At 37.6% G+C, this 17113-nt stretch overlaps 1 protein-coding gene across 1 annotated transcript in view; it reads left to right on the top strand.

The window, feature by feature from the left end:
* SCFD2 (sec1 family domain containing 2) overlaps positions 1-17113 on the top strand; it is a 189196-nt gene that overhangs the window by 81026 nt on the left and 91057 nt on the right. The window lies entirely within an intron of this gene.

The following is a 17113-nucleotide window of genomic DNA, read 5'->3' as shown; positions in this document are numbered from 1 at the left end:
GCTTTGTGAATACAAGAAGCTGGCTTGTCTGGCATAAAAGAAGAAATGTGTCTAAAACCAACATTGAGCCTTTTGCTGAAACAACATGAACATTAGCCTTTAAAAATAGCATGCTAAGCCTTTTTTTTAGATGAGCACTCATAGAATAGGAAAGCCCTAACCTCTTGTTGCTGGTATCACATTTTAGAAAAAAAAAAGTTAAAAACTTAATTTTAAATGAATGAAATGTGGCTCAGGAGTGGCCTCGCATGACAGAGGGGATCTCACTTTCTGCTATCAGTTTTCTTGGTTTTTAGTAATATTGAGTAGGTCATTGACCAGGTCATCTTTGAGTTGAGGAGCATATGAGCATAAATCAAGATGTTGAGAGGAGCTTACAATTGAAAACATTTGCCAAGAATGGACCTAAGTGGGGAGTCTCAAGGGAAGTGCTGTTGGTTATTCTGGTACTATTGCCTGTGGACTCTTCTATTTCAAAATACAGGTGTGGTCTCATTGGTCTGCTATTGCTTTGCGTGTAAAATATTGTAATAGTTAAAGGTCTAGGGTAGAAATGGGGTCACTCAGTCATCTTTGCACTGTGGTGTTATTTTAATACTCCTGGCCACAGTGCCCACAGTGTTTCAGGCTTCAGGTAGGCTTTTGCCTTCCTGTTTTTCAATATGTACTGCACAGCTTGTCCATCAAATGGTGCTTCCCTCACAACTTCAGTGTTGTCTTCTAGTGGATGGGTTGTAGTAATTTCTAAATCTCTGTTTTCATATTTTTCCCTTTCTCCAATAATCAGAAGTTTTAAATCAGTTTTGTTAGTTTCTCTTCATTGTGCTTAATATAAGTCTGTGAAGATTTTAAGTCTCTAAAACTTCAGCCAAGTATCAAAGAGAAGCTGAAGAGAAACCCAGTACAGGTAGTTTTAGACCAAGCCCGTCATTATTATGTGATAAAATTAATGGCATAACACAAAGCCAGAATCTTTGCATCCTTATATTTCTATATCTGTGTTTTAGCACAACCATGTCTGTGCAGTCTGCACAAGCAGGTGATAGTATTGCATACTTTTTGCATACTTATTGCTTGATACTTTTTTGGTTCTTCAGCATTTTTTGTTTTTATATCTTACTTATTTTGAGTTATTCATGGGAGAGGGCAAAGGAAAATAACATCTATTGTCATAACCAGAAATAAACATTGTGTCGGCAGCAAAGTATCACATGAAATTTCTAGTATTTCATTCAACTTTTAATGTCTAGGGTCTTGTATAAATACTTCATAGGTAGTTTTCAAGCCTTTATTTATCCAACCATTTGCTTTGTCAGTGCTAGTGGAATTTGCTGAATTTGCAATTTGCTGTATTTGCAGTACAGTTGATTTGGCAAGACTTAAACCTGGACCAGCCTTAGACCTACTCCTCCTTGATCTCTATTTTGCCACGCCTGTGTTCTACAGCCTGCTGCCCTCTGAACCTTAGGTAGCTTGCTTGCTACTTGAGAGGCAAAGCAAGTCAGAACTGTAGGACCATCCACAAGTTTTCCTTCAAAGGCACAGCAGGACTTTCTTTGTAGCAGGGCTGAAAGTCAGGGAATAGAGACCAGGGACGGCTTCTCCTTTTTGTACAGTCATAGATATAGTGCCAAGACATACTCTGCTACCAGTAGATCATCTATGAGTTACAGACTGACTATTCCTTTTAGTAGATGCAGGTTGGCATATTTTCACAAAGTCAGCACAGCTCTGCAAGTTAGCAACAGCCATGAGTCTGGACAGATTACGTTCCAGATCTGCAGTGTTCTGCCCTCATTTTACTTTGAAGTCAGAAACAAGAAAACCTTTTTTATGTTCTTAAAGGGCCACAAAAGTTAATCAGACTAAAATAAATTTCAATAATGCTTAGAATTATTCATTCATGATCAGGACAAAGTAAAATGCTCATGGTCTTTTATTTTCACCTGTCCATCAGGTTAAGTATTAGGAAGAATGTTAAATGTGATATATCAGGAGACAAAACTGTGTGCCAGTTACTGGATGGATTTGAAAGACACTGCCTGCTGGCTTATTCCTCACCTCCATGTTGAAGTTTCAAACCCTTCTGGCAATCCGTGATTGAACAGCTTGAGTCATAGCAAGAGATAGCAAAATTTACTGTTGCCTGTAAAAAGAGGCACACAGAAGTAATTATACATAGGCTGCAAATCCAAGCATTTCAAACTTGAGAAATGCCAGTAAATAATTGTCCCTCATAACCATCATTTGACTCCTGTAGCACGGTCCTCAATTTCATGATTACATAGTGTATTTTCTATGAGCCATGTCTGCATTCACTGTATCCACTGAACACCACAGAGAACTAGAACAATAGAGCTTCAGTATTCTTCACATGAGGAAGAAGTACAATAAAGTAAGTGAGACTCTTACAATATTCAGCAAGTAACTTTCTCTGGCTCTCAGTTTGCAGTTGATGAAGTGGACTGGTGCTCAGCTTTGTGACTCATTTTGGAACTGGAAGTAGAAAGTCATTAAATTACATTTTGAGGTATTAGTGTCTTTGAACAGTGGGGACTTTGTGCACCTGGTGCCTGATGTTTTTAGCTTGGGCCCAACACTGTACTAAAGCACTGTGGTTGATTTAAATTGAAATTGAAATTAAAAGCCGTATCTTAGCTGTGGCTCTGAACTGCTGCCTCGGCCTTTTGCTTTCTTCTTTTCTGCAAAGCATGGAAGTTGTGAAATCTTGACAAGTACACATATTTCTTGGTTTTATTTGTTGTTCCCATAGAGTCACTTCAGAAATATAATGCAAAAAAGTTTTTAAAAGCTTTAGAAGACTTGCCTTTTGAGATCAAATTATCAGTCAAACTAATAGTCAGGATTATATGAGTTATCTTTTATTCCTATTATACTTGTTAAATGTAAACTTACTGATGCTTGCGTGAGTCTATGCCTATAGGAAATCTCCAGTTATGTGACTATCTCACAGAGCTAATGCAAATCTTCCCCAAAAGAGGCAGCCCACAGGTGCACAGGGGATATTTGTGCTATTTGGTGTTACCTAGTGAAACTGGACTGGTATTTGCAGCAGGGGGAAGAAAACAATTGTCAGAGACAGGGCCTGTCTGTCCCATTGGCCATACTAGGTTTCCCTAAGGCACTCTAGGTTATAGGCCTCTGCAGAATATGTTAAAGATGCAGCACTTGCACAAGCTTATATTGTGTAAGAAGCACAAGCCCTTCCAATTTCCTGGCTGTTGAGTGTTAGGATACTCAACCTTAGTGTTGCCTGAACATATGTTTTCCCAAATATTTGTACAATAGCATTCTGCATTTATGTAACACCTTGTTTCACTGAAGCACAAAAAAATATTGTGGGACTGTTAAATAAAATGAAAATGCAGTGCATTAATCACACATTGAGTTTCAAGAAATACAATACTAAGTTTTGCATGCATAACAATATAAAAGTACATTAGAGGTGTCTTGTTTGATGGAACTGTTAAATAATAAGTGTAGTGCTAGAGTATTCTAATGCCTTGGGTAATAAAACTGAATGTAACAGTTCCAGGATTTCTCCTGGGTGCAATTTACCTCAAACATATGTTCTTCATCACTGATTCCAGCAGAATGTTACAAACTGGAGGAGAAAAAGAATAGACCAGAGCATAATGGAAAATTATGCTTTTCCCAGAATGCTAGGTTTGGGAGCTTTAGGGGTGGGACTTTTTGGCAGCTGTTTGAAAAAAAAATCCGCTGCAAAATAGCATATTTATTTTATCATCTTATCTGTTCATCTAGTTTTCTAAATGTCTGTTTAGAGCTGTGTGCAAATGCAAATGTCTGCAAAAGTAATGCTAATACAGCCACAAAGCGATAAAAAAGTCTATTTTTTCAGCTGTGCCATTCTCTCTTTTTCATCCGCAAGTCTCTGTGGGAGCTTTGTAGAACAGATCTGCCTTCCAACGTGTGCTCTGAGCCCCCCCAGCCCAGGCAGCTGGCTGTGCTGCCCATGTGCAGTAACTTTCACCTGTTAGGGCTGTATCAGTTGCATCCTCTTGAGCTCAGATGTAACAGGAATTGTTTTGTGCCAGGAACTGCTGGAATTTTTAATCACAAAATGGATTTCTGGACCTTTCTCTTGCTTTATCTAAATTCTGTGTGTTACATAATTGGGGGAGGGGGGCAGGGAGAAAACTCAGAAATCTTTAAGTAAAGACCAAAGAGGGAGTGCAGAGTTCTTTTAATGTCTAGAGTCTTGCATAAAAGTTGTCTGCAATCTGTATTGTACCCTTTTTTACATCTGTATAAATCTAGGGACTGGGAATCATAAGTCTCTTTATCTTCTATTTGTCTGGAGATACATCTGAATCTTTGGGTTTGGGGGGAGAGATTGGATGCTATTTCTTCCTCTTTTCTCATGGATTTGGGTTAAATTTGAAAGAACAGAGTGAAGGTGATGGGCCAGTGGAGGATTCCTTACCCATGGCAGAGGAGTTAGAACTAGAGGGTTCCTTCCAACTCACATCTTTCTGTGATTCAATGATTCCCTGATTCCATGGAGTGTAGGCATTGACATTTTGGATTAGACACTTCTCGACAGATTCTGCTTGTCCTCAACATATGATTTTTTGGGGGACATGTTTCATATTAATGAATTAGCATTTCATGCTAATGCCAGTGTGGCCTAAGTATCATTAATCCTAAAATCACTCCTGGTTTTGCAATAAACGTTTGCATTCCTAGACAGGGACAGACAGTTTCCTCAGAGGACAGACATACACAGACAGACAACTTTTATTTGATTGTGGTCTTCACTGCTGATTTGGAGCAACATTTTCCCAAACCTGGCTATATTATGGGTGAGTAGGTGGGTAGGTATGAAATTGGCTGAAGTTCTACTATATCCCCGTTAGACTAAATGTGCCACTTGCTTTGTGTAGGAGGGAGTTTTCCCAGCTTAACAGTAGAGGTATAGGTCAGGTATCTGGTAGTGATTTTTTATTCATACAGAAAAATAAACCATTGTTTAAAATCCAAGAGTGAATTCTGAATGATTTTAAAATTTCCACACTTTTACAGAAAACAAGTGTTTTCTATAAAAAACCCACCCCCTTTCTTGCATACTAGCTTATTTCCAAGTAATCTGTGAGTTTTGCAGCAGAACTGATGGAAAAAAAATAGTCATGACTTGAAAAAAAATTAAACACATTAATGGCAACAAGTAGACAAATTAGAGAAGGGCTAATATGGTGTTTCTATATAGTGTAGGTATTTATGTTGGGAACTATAACTGGCTGCATTTATACAAAATAAAATTTAAAAGTCTGCAACCAAGTTGTTGCTTGCTATCATTTAGGGAAATACAGAAAAATAAAAATTACATATTGTACTTTCTGAGCTTGCAAAGATTACATAATTCAAGAAGTTAAAAGTTCTTTGTTTTGAATATTTAGAGGAGTCTTAATCAGCTGTCCTGTTTGCAAGCCTTGTCAAGATCTTCCATTTTTCCCATTTACACTTCAGGAGCTTTGCACTTGCATTGTCTGCACAGGAAAAAAAAAAGCAACAGCCATGTGTGCTCACACATTGCTTAATGCTGGATCCTGCTGGAGCGTTTCTCCTGCATGTCTAGGTAAAGGACTCAGGTTTAAAAATTGATCTAGGTTCTAGGTGTGTGGAAATTGGTGCCAGTAAATTTAGTAAATAGGCACCTGCTCCTCACCAAAACAAAGGCTTCTAAGTGTTGTGTTTTAATCCCTGCCACCCCCATGCACCCCCCGCTCACTCACTCCTCCCCCATGGGATGGGAAAAAGAATCAGAAGAGTAAAAGGGAGGAAACTCATGGGTTGACATAAAGACAGTTTAATAGGCAAAGCAAAAGCTGTGTGCATAAGCAAAGCAGACCAAGGAATTCATTCACCACTTCCCATGGGCAGCCATCCCCAGAAAAGCAGGGTTCATCACTTTTAACAATGACATGGGAAGAATAATGCCATCCTTCCAAATGTCTCACCCCTCCCTTCCTCCTTCTTCCCCCAGCTGTATGTGCTGAGCATAACTCCATATGATCTGAAATATCCTTTGGATCAGCTGGGGTCAGCTTTCCTGGCTGCATCCCCTCCCAGCTCCTTGTGGACCCCAAGACTCCTTCTGGGGTGAGGTGAGGAGCAGAAAAGGCCTTGAACACTGTGTAAGCACTGCTCATCAGTAAATAAAGTATCCATCTGTTATCAATCCTACTTTCAGCACAAATCCAAACCAGAGTCATACCAAATACTATGATGAAAACTGTAAAATACTATGATTAACTGTATCTCAGCCCAAACCAGCACATTAGCTAAACAGTTCATGTTAAAATTTCACAAGGGTTAGAGAGGGTGAGAGAATACCTTAACACATCAAATAGCTAAACACTTAAATAGGCATTTCTCAGAAATACTGATCAGCTTCTTTTAGTCCTAGTCCTTGAATATGTAAAGAATCATACTCATGCCTAATGTTGGTGGGACAGCTTTGCACTCAGGTTTGAAATAGGAAGACCTCTTTCCACCATGTTAGTCTATGTGCATGATTGTAGGATGCATTGTTTGGGTAATCTCTGTTCTGTTTCCTGCAAGTCCTGCAGCTCAGTAGTGAAGGCAAATGACAGAAATGTCACAGATTATGATCTGTGTAGAGCTGTCTATATGTATCTGCTGTGATAGCGAGAGGAGCTGCAAATGCTGCTGGTGCGCTGTGGCTGTGCAAACTTCAGGGCTGCTGCCTCACCATGGGTGCATTTAAAAGAAGAAAATCTTTCTCATAGGATGGCTCTAATCAAATGATAGGAAAACAACTCAGATTATGGCAAGGTTTCTTTCTCCCATGCTCCCTGTGTCTGTCCAGTGTTGAGGAGAAGGTCCTTGTCCTGCACAGCCCTCCCAGGCTGGCATGCAGATAAGGTGCAGTTGGAAAGAGTTTCCCCTTTTGGGTTAAGCAATGAAATGTAGTCTCTGTTGTTAGAGCTAAGTAGTTTCATCATGCAACCTTGCAGGCATTATTATTGCAGCTAGAAAAAATCCAGATCATTTTCTTCCCAATTCTGAAATTAAAGTGTGATGTTCAGGAAGCTTTTTTTCCTGTTGCCCCAGCTGATTTTATAGATACCTTAAATACCCCTCTCTGACTGTGTGTAAGATGGCCCCCTGGTATCTCTATTTCTCAGTGTGTTTTGGACATGATCCAGAGGAAAGTACTTGTGGTCCAGCAGTCCCAGATGGTGTTGGATCTGATGTTCACCCTGCCAGGAGCACTGGGAAGACACGAGCAAAGCCGCTGTCTGGGGGGCTGCTTAGGGAGTGCCTGCAGTTTAATTAATCCTGGGATGCTGCCACTACTGCAACACTTCAGTCCTTTGCTTCATGGTAACAGAGCCATTGAGCAAAGAAAGGTCACTTCACATGTCCCAAGATATTTATCTGATTTACACAACAGGCAGAAGGATTCATGGGGATTTTTGTGATCTCTGCAAAAAAAAGGATAAATTGAGTATGCACTGAAGCAATGACCTTCTCTGGTTTACCCACTGACTTTGCAGATGCACATATCCTAAATTTTATCAGCTCTCCTTAGGATCCTTGAGCTCTCCAAGACCACAGTACCTTTCTGCTGTGTCTTTTCTAAAGGGTTTTCCCATTTTTGTTCAAAATCTGTGAATTGCAACTGGAAGAAGAGTGAGCCAATTCAGTTGACTGTAGGCTTTGTGTCACAGCTTGGGTGGATTCCTGGACTATTTTTCAGCTAAGAAATGTGGAAGGGTTTCTAGTGAATTGTTTGAAAGATAGATTACAATAGTTTTCTGGATTGATTTGCTATCTAAATTTGTATAGGCATATTTTTTATAGGTCTTAAAAATTTCAGCCATAACTTAAATATCACTGTTAAAAAGTTACGGTCCTAAACCTGAGAAAATCTGGTTGTTTTCTACACATGCACGTATATTTTGTTTGGATTTCATTATTTACATTAAAATCTATGGTAGAAGACAATCCCAATGAAAGGCCAGTGGCATCAGGGATTATTTTTTTTAACCTTTCATGTGTTGTCTGTTTATTTTATCTTCAACACCTGCTCTCAGTTGGTTCCAAACTGGATAATAATTTTCATTGAAGTGTTTATAACATGAAGTCTTTTTTTCTTTTTTTAACATGAGACATATGCCTGCAGCTCTGCAGGCCACTGTCTCACTGCCAACTTAGCAGACAGCCAGCTGCAACAGGAAACTGATACCCTGCAATTTTCATTAATGATTTATATTATTTTCAGCATGCAATTTCAACTGCATGTAAAAGATGCTTCTAATACCAAATATATCTTTGCTTCAAGCGTAAAATGAAAACAGAAGCGTCTTTAGAATTAGGCAACTTTTTAAAAGGTACTTTTGTATGTACGTGGCGAGGTTAAATAATTTTTTTTTCTTCTTTTCATACAGGTCACTTCCTTGTCAAACCTTCAAGTTTTGACATCATGTTGTAAAATCATGAGTAAATTCTTGCTATTTTGCAGAGCACACCCAGACTGGGAAACCAAAAATTATTCAGTATTAAAAAACTCAAAACAAAAAGAAAGATTTGTTAATCATCACCCATATGACAGAAAACTAGTGAGGTTGTTTTAGAGTTGTTTTTCTTTTGTATACAGACACAAATGTTAAGGTATTTGCTGGAGTTTGCAAAATTTCACTTGATTCATTTGAGTTCTTTCTTGTAAGAATTTCTAAGTACTCTATTCTAATTCTTGTCAGTTTGGTGTCTGTTTTAAATGCGTGATGTGTGCTGGATCTGATGGCACAAGGACAGACAGCATTGCCTCTGCAGAGGCAAGGATGAATAATTGCCATCTTTAGATATTTCTAGTTATTTTATTCAGCTCAGTGGTGGTTGTAATTCTTTTGAAACTATGAGATTTTTATCAGAGGTGAATGCTGTTCTTTGAATTTTGGACAGTCAACCTATGTCATGTTAACAATCTCCACATATTTTAATGATAATGCAATATGTTGAAATCCAGTATTTCAAGGAGTCAAGCCCACACATAAAACGGAGTTACACAGTTCTGCGATATTGCAGTGTTAAACCAAAGAAATCTTTTTGAATAATGGACAATAACCAAGCAATCTTATCTTGCAGCACCGTTGCTCTGTTGGTCATCCTACCATCTCAATGGAAGAACCAGAACTATAAAAATCAAATTCTAAAGAACTTCTAGAATTTAATAGATAGCTCAGGGATTTGTGGCTTAAATATACATCACTTGCCCATGCAGTTCACTAAGTTAGCATACCCTGATTTTCCTCTCTTCATCTCAAGATTTTGAAGACTCATAGATTTGGCTCTGGACATAGATCTGGCAGCTGGACAAACTGCTCATTTTAGTCAAGATAATTTACTTTCTTACATACTTTCACATATACTCAATATTTTAAGTGTTAGGTTCTGCTTCTATATAAATTGGTGTGAAAATATATAGTTCTCTTAGTGTTTGCAATAGTCCTAAGATCAAGTTTAAGGGGTGGATCAAACTGTTTTGGTGTTGTCTATGGATCAATTCTGACTTAAGGGGCTAAGCAGGATTAAATATTTTCATTGATCTGTCAACTTTGCCTAATGCAACTTTTTTTTTTCACATAAAAATTATATACCTTCTTTAGAAATGTTGTAGGGCTAATACCATTTGCATTTTCAATAATGTCCAAATATTGTCCTGTATTACAGAAATACAAAGACTCTACCTTATTAAATCATTACTTTCTCACAAATCCTTTCATGCATACTCAAGCTCTAGTAAGAAATAACTAAGAAGCAGATCTTTCATGGTCTTGAATTATAAATCAACGTGGAGAAGGCACTGTCATAGTCCTGTCTCCCTATTTGTTCTTGTTTAGTTTTAAGTTTTATAGTTAAGTAAATGTCAGCTCTGGTGGTTAAAGTTCAGGTCAAGTTACATTTTGCTGTGACCCTTCTGCTCTTTTTTGCAGACACTGGGACTGGGGTCTGTCAAGACAGGAAAGCTCACAGATCATAGCTGAAGGATTTCTTTTCCCCCTTCCCCTTTCTCAGATATCATTTTGTCAGGCAAGAAAAGTAATGTTTGTAAAATTAGATTGAGGAACCTTTGTTAACTGAAAGTTTTGTGTAAATAACAGAATGATGTTTGTGTCATACACAATTTTTAAAAGTCAAATGCATCACTAAGGCTAGTTCAGTACCAGATGTCCTATTCTCTCTTACTTTCCCACTTCATTCATTAAAATAAACATTGTGGAAGTAGTTGCCTGATGAGATGTGGCAACAGCCAGTCACAACCAATTAGACAAATTTACGTGGGAAAAAACAATACAAATAAGGAATTTGACTTGCCTGGCTTTGTGTTAAAGTGAGGAATGTGTGGATATAATGTGTGAATATCCCTTGTTGATTCAAATCTCCTTCAGGCTCTTCTACGTGGTGCTGTCTGCACATATTTGTTTTGCAGATCTGTGTACACTATGTGTATTGATGCAGCCACCACACCTTAAAAATTAACAGGGAAAGAGAGAGAGAGAGAGGTAGAATTGCAGTTATAAGACAGCCTTTGGGGACTGCTTTTAGCCACAGAGAGGTGCTGCTGCTGGTTCACCAAGCTGCACTTTCTAGATGACATCTTCTTTCCCAGGCTGTTACTGAATATCAGCATGTCTGTACCAGAAAGCTCCCCGGAGATCTACCACAATCCCAGAGAGAATTCTGACTTTCTTCTCTAAAAATGTTGAGCAATTGGAGAATATATAGAAATGGCAGAAGCACTCTTCTTTTACCTTAAAGAACACTTTACCTTAACACTCTTGTGTTATCTTTATTAGACTGGAGGCTGCAAAAGAGAAAAACCTAACAAAAATTTTGTAAAAGCCATGCCTCCAGTAGCCTTGCCTAACAGCAGGTGAGAACTGGGAGTCAGAGAAAGTGAAACTAATTTTTCATTTTCTTCATCTTTTACACCTTTCTGTCATCTTCTCCATACTCTGCCCCCAATCCTGATAATCCTGTGCACTAAGAAGAAATGGCAAAAGTAATAGGGGCTAATTGATTGCTTCTGCATCTTGATGTTGTTCATGCTGAGGAACTGTATTCTGGCATTTGTTAACTTTTTGCTACTTGCCTACTGTTGTTCCTTTGATGCTTTCAACTTTGATGCTTTCTGGTAATTTCTGAAGTAAGCAAACAAAATACTTAAAAGCTGAAACAACATTTTGACTGTAGAGAATGATAATTTTTTTAATGGCAAGTTCAAATAATTTGTCTGCACATCATAGCTATCTGCTGCTTCCACTAGTGAAGTGACCTGCAATAGCAGGTTGTTTTCCTTGTCTTCCAAATGAACCAAATGTTTACCAGCAGGTAAACATACCACCTAGGCTTTGCAGGTATTTGGCAGCAACAGAGTCCTGAGTTTTACGAAGAATTAATTTGAAATTTTCTGCCTGTATTCTTTTAGCTTCTTCTGTGTCTTCATGACACAACATTTTTCATCCACAATCTATCTCATATTCCTCCCTGTCCATCTGTTTTTACATCTGCCCCCATTTCCAGCCAGCTGCCTCTGTCTCTCCATCACCCACATGTATCCAGACCTTAGCTCCTTAGCACCTTGCTACACTTTCCTTTTTGTTTACCTTCTCCTAAAATCTGCCTTTGGTTTCCCTAGGCTCCACCTGTCAGCTGTCTTGTACCTTTGCTGCATTCATGTAGGTGAGAAGTATCTTCTTACTCTTTGTTATTCCTAATTTCAGATCAGGCATTTATTGTGAGGAAACTTCAGTGACTGGTTGTTATCCGCAGGTGAAAATGCTGTGTCCGTACTATCCCACTCCTGTTCCCCAGAATAAGCTACTTAGGAAAGTTCTATCTAAATAAATATAAAATCTAAATAAAAATAAAGAAAATAAAACAACGACATGCTTATTTTTTTATAGCACTGTACTACATTGGGCCCCCAAAATACTTACTTGTATTGATCGGAGATGAAAATGAGGAATGTTTGGTTTGCTCTTGTCACACAGTTTAAGGCAGGTTTAAAACAGGAGCCTTGTCTGTCTGTCTGTCTTTCTGCCTTTTCATGGCACACAGAGAGAGCTTTTTGAGGGTATGAGTCATCTTGTTTAATTAGGTGTCTTGAACCAGCTTTAGGAAGTACCTGTCCCTCCATTTCCAAGGAAGAGCTGTGGGAACCATTCTTCACCAATGGGGTTTTGTACTTACAAGGCAGGCATCCCTGCCTGGATTATGGTTTGTCTGCCAGGGGCCATAGCAGGATAATGGCAATGAATGCCCAGTCTGTTCCTGGGGGCTTTCGTCAACAAAAGTCAGATTGCAAAGTTTGGGTGTTGCTTTGTTTCTGTTCATAATTATTAATTTGTGCCTTTTTCTTTCTTTTACATTCTGTAAAACCCCTTTTCTTTAAAAATACTCTTATATTGGAAGTTTATCTTATATTGGAAGTGCATTTCCTTTCACCAACATTGTCCTTCTCCAAAGGTCTGGATATTTTACTTTGAGTCCATGGCCCCTAAGTTATGTTTATGATGGTTCCTTTTCATTTCTTTGGCTTAGACAGGAAAACCACATTTGTCTGGCATGTATTTAACAAAAAGAATATGTATAAGTGGTAATATATACTCATTTACAAGTTTTATGAGATGTTCTTTGTTACTTTTTATTTTATTTGTCGTGCCAATTTACCATCTTCTTCCTCAAGACAGTGTTTCTGGCAGATAGACAGGAACTGGAAGTGCATCGTGCCTTTGATTTTGTAGTGAGTGGGGCTTTCTGCATTTTTCAATGTACATGTACCTTCCTTAATTAAGTCTTAATTAACTCTAACCTGAGTTTAAGGTGCCATCTTGGGTGTTGCCTGTGCAAATAATTTCTTCCAGTCTCTTATTTATAGTGGTGGATGGACTGGTCTGATTTGTTTTCTCTTGTAGCAGCTGTGATTGTTGGATTTAATGTCTATTTGATTCTAGTATACTTTGCTAGTATCTCTTTCATGGTTTTCTGGAGATAAACTGCAATGAGTCATAAAGCACTTATTCCCAGAGATGGCTTCAGCAATTGAAGGGAAACCATGAATACTTCAGGCAAAAGAACTAGATATTAAGCATAGATGGTATGAAGGTCACTGGTTTTTGTTATTTTTTTCCCCCTCCCTAAGCAGATGAAATTCTCTTCAAACAGACTGCAGAAATACCAATTAGTGTGTTTCATTCTGAAATGTAATCAAATTTAAAATGTAAAAAATCCCTTTCGGCTACAGTATAATCAGGCCCCTAATTATGAAAGGCATATGTTCCCCTCTGTCTTTCTTCCCTCCACCCATGTAGATAATTGTCCTTCTTGAATGATTTCTTCTTTGCAGAAATCTTTGTGATGTTCTACTCCAGGTTTGCTCAAAGCAATACTGTTATCTGGTGCATTAGGTTTGTGTTGTTGGATTCTCGCAAGATAATATTCAATATAGTTACACTGATTACTTACTGTTTCGTCTGTCATCTGTGTTTTGGAGTATCTCAAAGCTTGTCAGTCTTCCGCTGGGGATTACATCATTTTGGGGGTCTCAACCGCTCTGAAACAAAAGCATACTTCAGTGGTAAAATATGTACGCCTGGACAGCTGGCGGTCTTTCAAGGCCCCAAAGTTGACACAGACTTAATCTCAGAGAAACACCCCTCCTCCCCCCTCCCAACCTCCCTGCTTTTTTAACTTCCCTTTCTTAATGTAGGGATTTCTTTATGGATAGTAAATAACGGCATGATGTGCATTGATTTGCTTCTTTCATAGCAGTTGCAGGATTTATTCTGGTAGTGATTTTGGCTTCTGCATGGTCTTTTGACTGTTTTGACAATGAATACTCAAATTAATAGCTGTTTCTTTAGTTGTAAGCCTGATCTATTTTTGAAAGATGCAGGTCTCTCAGTTATTAGTTTGCCTTTTCTTTCAGGGGCAGACTTTTGAGGAGAAAGTTGCTTGCACCTTCTAAGCTACCTTGTCCTGTATCAACTTCTAGCAACCAATTGGTCTCACAGACTGTACACCCTGTAATGGTGTACACCATTTATGTTTTAAGCACTTCATAAGGGTTAAACTGGAGGACAACTTGTTCCACTAGGGTGAATTCGATCCCAGTATCCACTGTATAAAATGCCTTGAGAGCTGTTGCAAGAAAATGCTGAAAAAAACAGCAATGAGAAATTGGACCAAGAATTTGCCATGAGCAAATCCTTCATGTGTGTAGTTAGTCTAGATTTTCATTCTATTCCTACTACTTAGTTGGGTTTGAAAGATATATGATGCATTTATGTTGTTCTGAGGAAAATCTGACTGCCAGATTACCAACTTGCAGCTTTTTTTTTGGGTAGTCTGATTCCACACTCGTGCCTTGGTGGGTCCTGTTTTGGTACCAGTTTCTGCTGTAAATCTAATTCATAGGAAACCCTGCTTTGGGAGCTGCTGCATTTAGAGACACTGCCTGAATATCTCTCTCTTAGACTTACTATGTCAGGATATAGACAAAATAAAAACATCTGCAGAATATTCCGAGCTTTAACAGAGTATCTTTTCCTAAACTACTATTTAATAAAATATTTTTATCTTATCTCTCTAACATTAAAGATTTGCCTTTTCATTTTAAAGAGGATTTAGGCATAGAGTATGAGTAACTGACACAAACTAAAAATAACAAATAAAAATGTAAATGAGCTAATAATACTAATTTTTTTTAATTGGCATATAGCACCAATAAATAAGTTGCTATTGCTAGGGATGTAGGTCTTAATCTATTTCTATATTTAATTCACCAGAAAATTAGTGTGAGTTTCTGCTTGATTTTTTGATAGGTTTTTAATTTGAAAAGATTTCATAGTGAAAGAGTTTGGGAAGTGGAGAAATTATGCTTTTGTTTCACACAAGATGCAGACATCTCTGGTATGAGAGATAAATTTTTATTTATGTAGAAAAGAATTTAAATAAGTGGAAAGCAAATATGGAAAAGTTCAGGGATTTTTTTTAAGACTGGAACTTTCCAAAGACATCCCTTAATAAGATTTTCTATCTCCTTTTAACTTATCACAGATGAATGAACTCCATGTTCCTCCTAATTTTAGAGGGATTTAATTTTAATTACTCTTTTTTTTTTTCTTGTCTGCAAAAACTTTCTAATATAAAGTGGTTAGATAGACTTCACAATCTTTGCAAGGCGTAACATTGCCAAAAGAACACTTTGTAAGCAATTGAGTGGAATTGTGCAAGCTCTTGATGGTGTTGTTTAAATCTATGGCAAATCTGATTCCCCATTGGTTTTGCATGAAAGTCATGCAGTCAAGTGTCTAAGCTATGCAGGTTGTGCAAATTAAAAGTTTATTGCAGAGCATGTATAGTTACTAATGGCAGCTGTCCACAGGGTCCTTAACACTGAGCTGAAAATTTATCTTTTGATTTGAATGGTTCTCACCCCTAAAAGCATTAGAAAGTCTCAAGAGCATTGCTATTTTTAACTAAATAGGGCTTATGTCTTTGAGTTTACTTAGGCATCAGCCCAAAGATCATTGAAGTCAATATGAATTCTTCACTTACATCAGCATGCTCTAGGTCATGCCCTTAATAAACTGTCATGTTTGCTCGCCAAACCAGAAGAGATTACAGCATAAAAACTGGTGTGGTACAAACCAGTGATAGCCTGAAGTACTAATTCTATCTCCAGTCAACCTCTCAAGAAAAACAGAGATAAACACCCCACAAGAAAAGCTGAACTGTTTGTTGCATGAAAGTTACCTTTCACCTAACCCTGGTGAAAACATCTTGGCATTTCCACCCTGTGCCCACACCAGTGTGAGTGATGAGAGGTTGGGGTGAGCAATAAAATGCCATGTAAGATTTTGGAGCATGGGTGTTTAATCATTAAGCAAACACTGGCTCATCTATGAAGTAAAAAAAAGCACTTTCATCTTTGTTTTGAAAGTCTTTTGAACATGATAGGACAATTATATGTACTATGCAGATGTTTGGAAAGATGTGGTGAAGATGATAGTAACAATTAAGAAGCCCTGTATCAGGAACCATGAAAAGATACTTGAATTAGAAAGTTCAGTAACCTAAAAATTAGGAATGCAGGTAAATTGTACTGTATTGTACTGTTTCACAATAAGGAGGAAAAAATAAATACAGCACAGTATGCAACATTATTCTGTTAGATCAGAGAAAAACATAAAATGAAGAAAAAAAATAAAAATAACCCTTTCATGTCATTACTTTATAACTGAGAAATCCTGTGGGCTTAAAAACAGCTTTATGAATTAAAGAAAGGGAAGAAAAATACACTAAAATTAAAAATATCCCAGACAACCAATGAATTCAGGATAAAAAAGTGTGCTATACAAAAAAAAAACAAACTTGATTTTGAACTTTAAGGCAAGCATCTTCATCATTCTCTCTGAAAGAGCTTAGAGAAGCAGAGTATTTTCTGCATTAAAAGAGGCTAAGTTCTGTTCAGATCCTTACTGAATGGCACAGGAGGAATAGTCATAGAAGGGGAAAAATTTTGTTAGATAGAAAATGGCAGTCTGAATTGAGACTTTACAAAAATACTCACATGGAAAGTCCTTCAATCGTGGGTCTGAAAATGCAAACCTTTTTACTTGCTTTTGTTTAGCAGATGTATTCACCTTACTGGAAACCTTAATAATAGTATACCTTTTTTTTCTGTGTGAGGCTGAATTTTACCTTTGCAGCAAGAAAAATCACAAACTACTGAAATGTGATAATAGTATTAAAAATGTGAAAATAGTATTAAAAATTTAATTTTATTTAGTTTAATTTTTAAAATAGCTTTTTTTGAGGTATGAAAAGGAAACTGAAAGAAATTTATATCACTATGCTAAAATGTTGTCTGCTTCCTAGTTTTGTTCCATACTAAATTATTCCCTTGACAGGATAGAAAATATTTATACATCACATTGTATGATGTATCAGCCTCTGTGTTTGTGTCTGGGTTAGTAAAAACAGAGCTACTGTTGAAGGGTGGAAATAAACATGCTGGCTTATGCCTGTGGTCACT

The sequence above is a fragment of the Pseudopodoces humilis genome, chromosome 6 (genome assembly GCF_049639895.1).
Source record: "Pseudopodoces humilis isolate 2021_Gansu_Grassland_sample_001 chromosome 6, ASM4963989v1, whole genome shotgun sequence".
NCBI lineage: Eukaryota > Metazoa > Chordata > Aves > Passeriformes > Paridae > Pseudopodoces > Pseudopodoces humilis.
The sequence above is the reverse complement of the archived record's forward strand: the minus strand, read 5'-3'. Positions and strand labels throughout refer to the sequence as shown.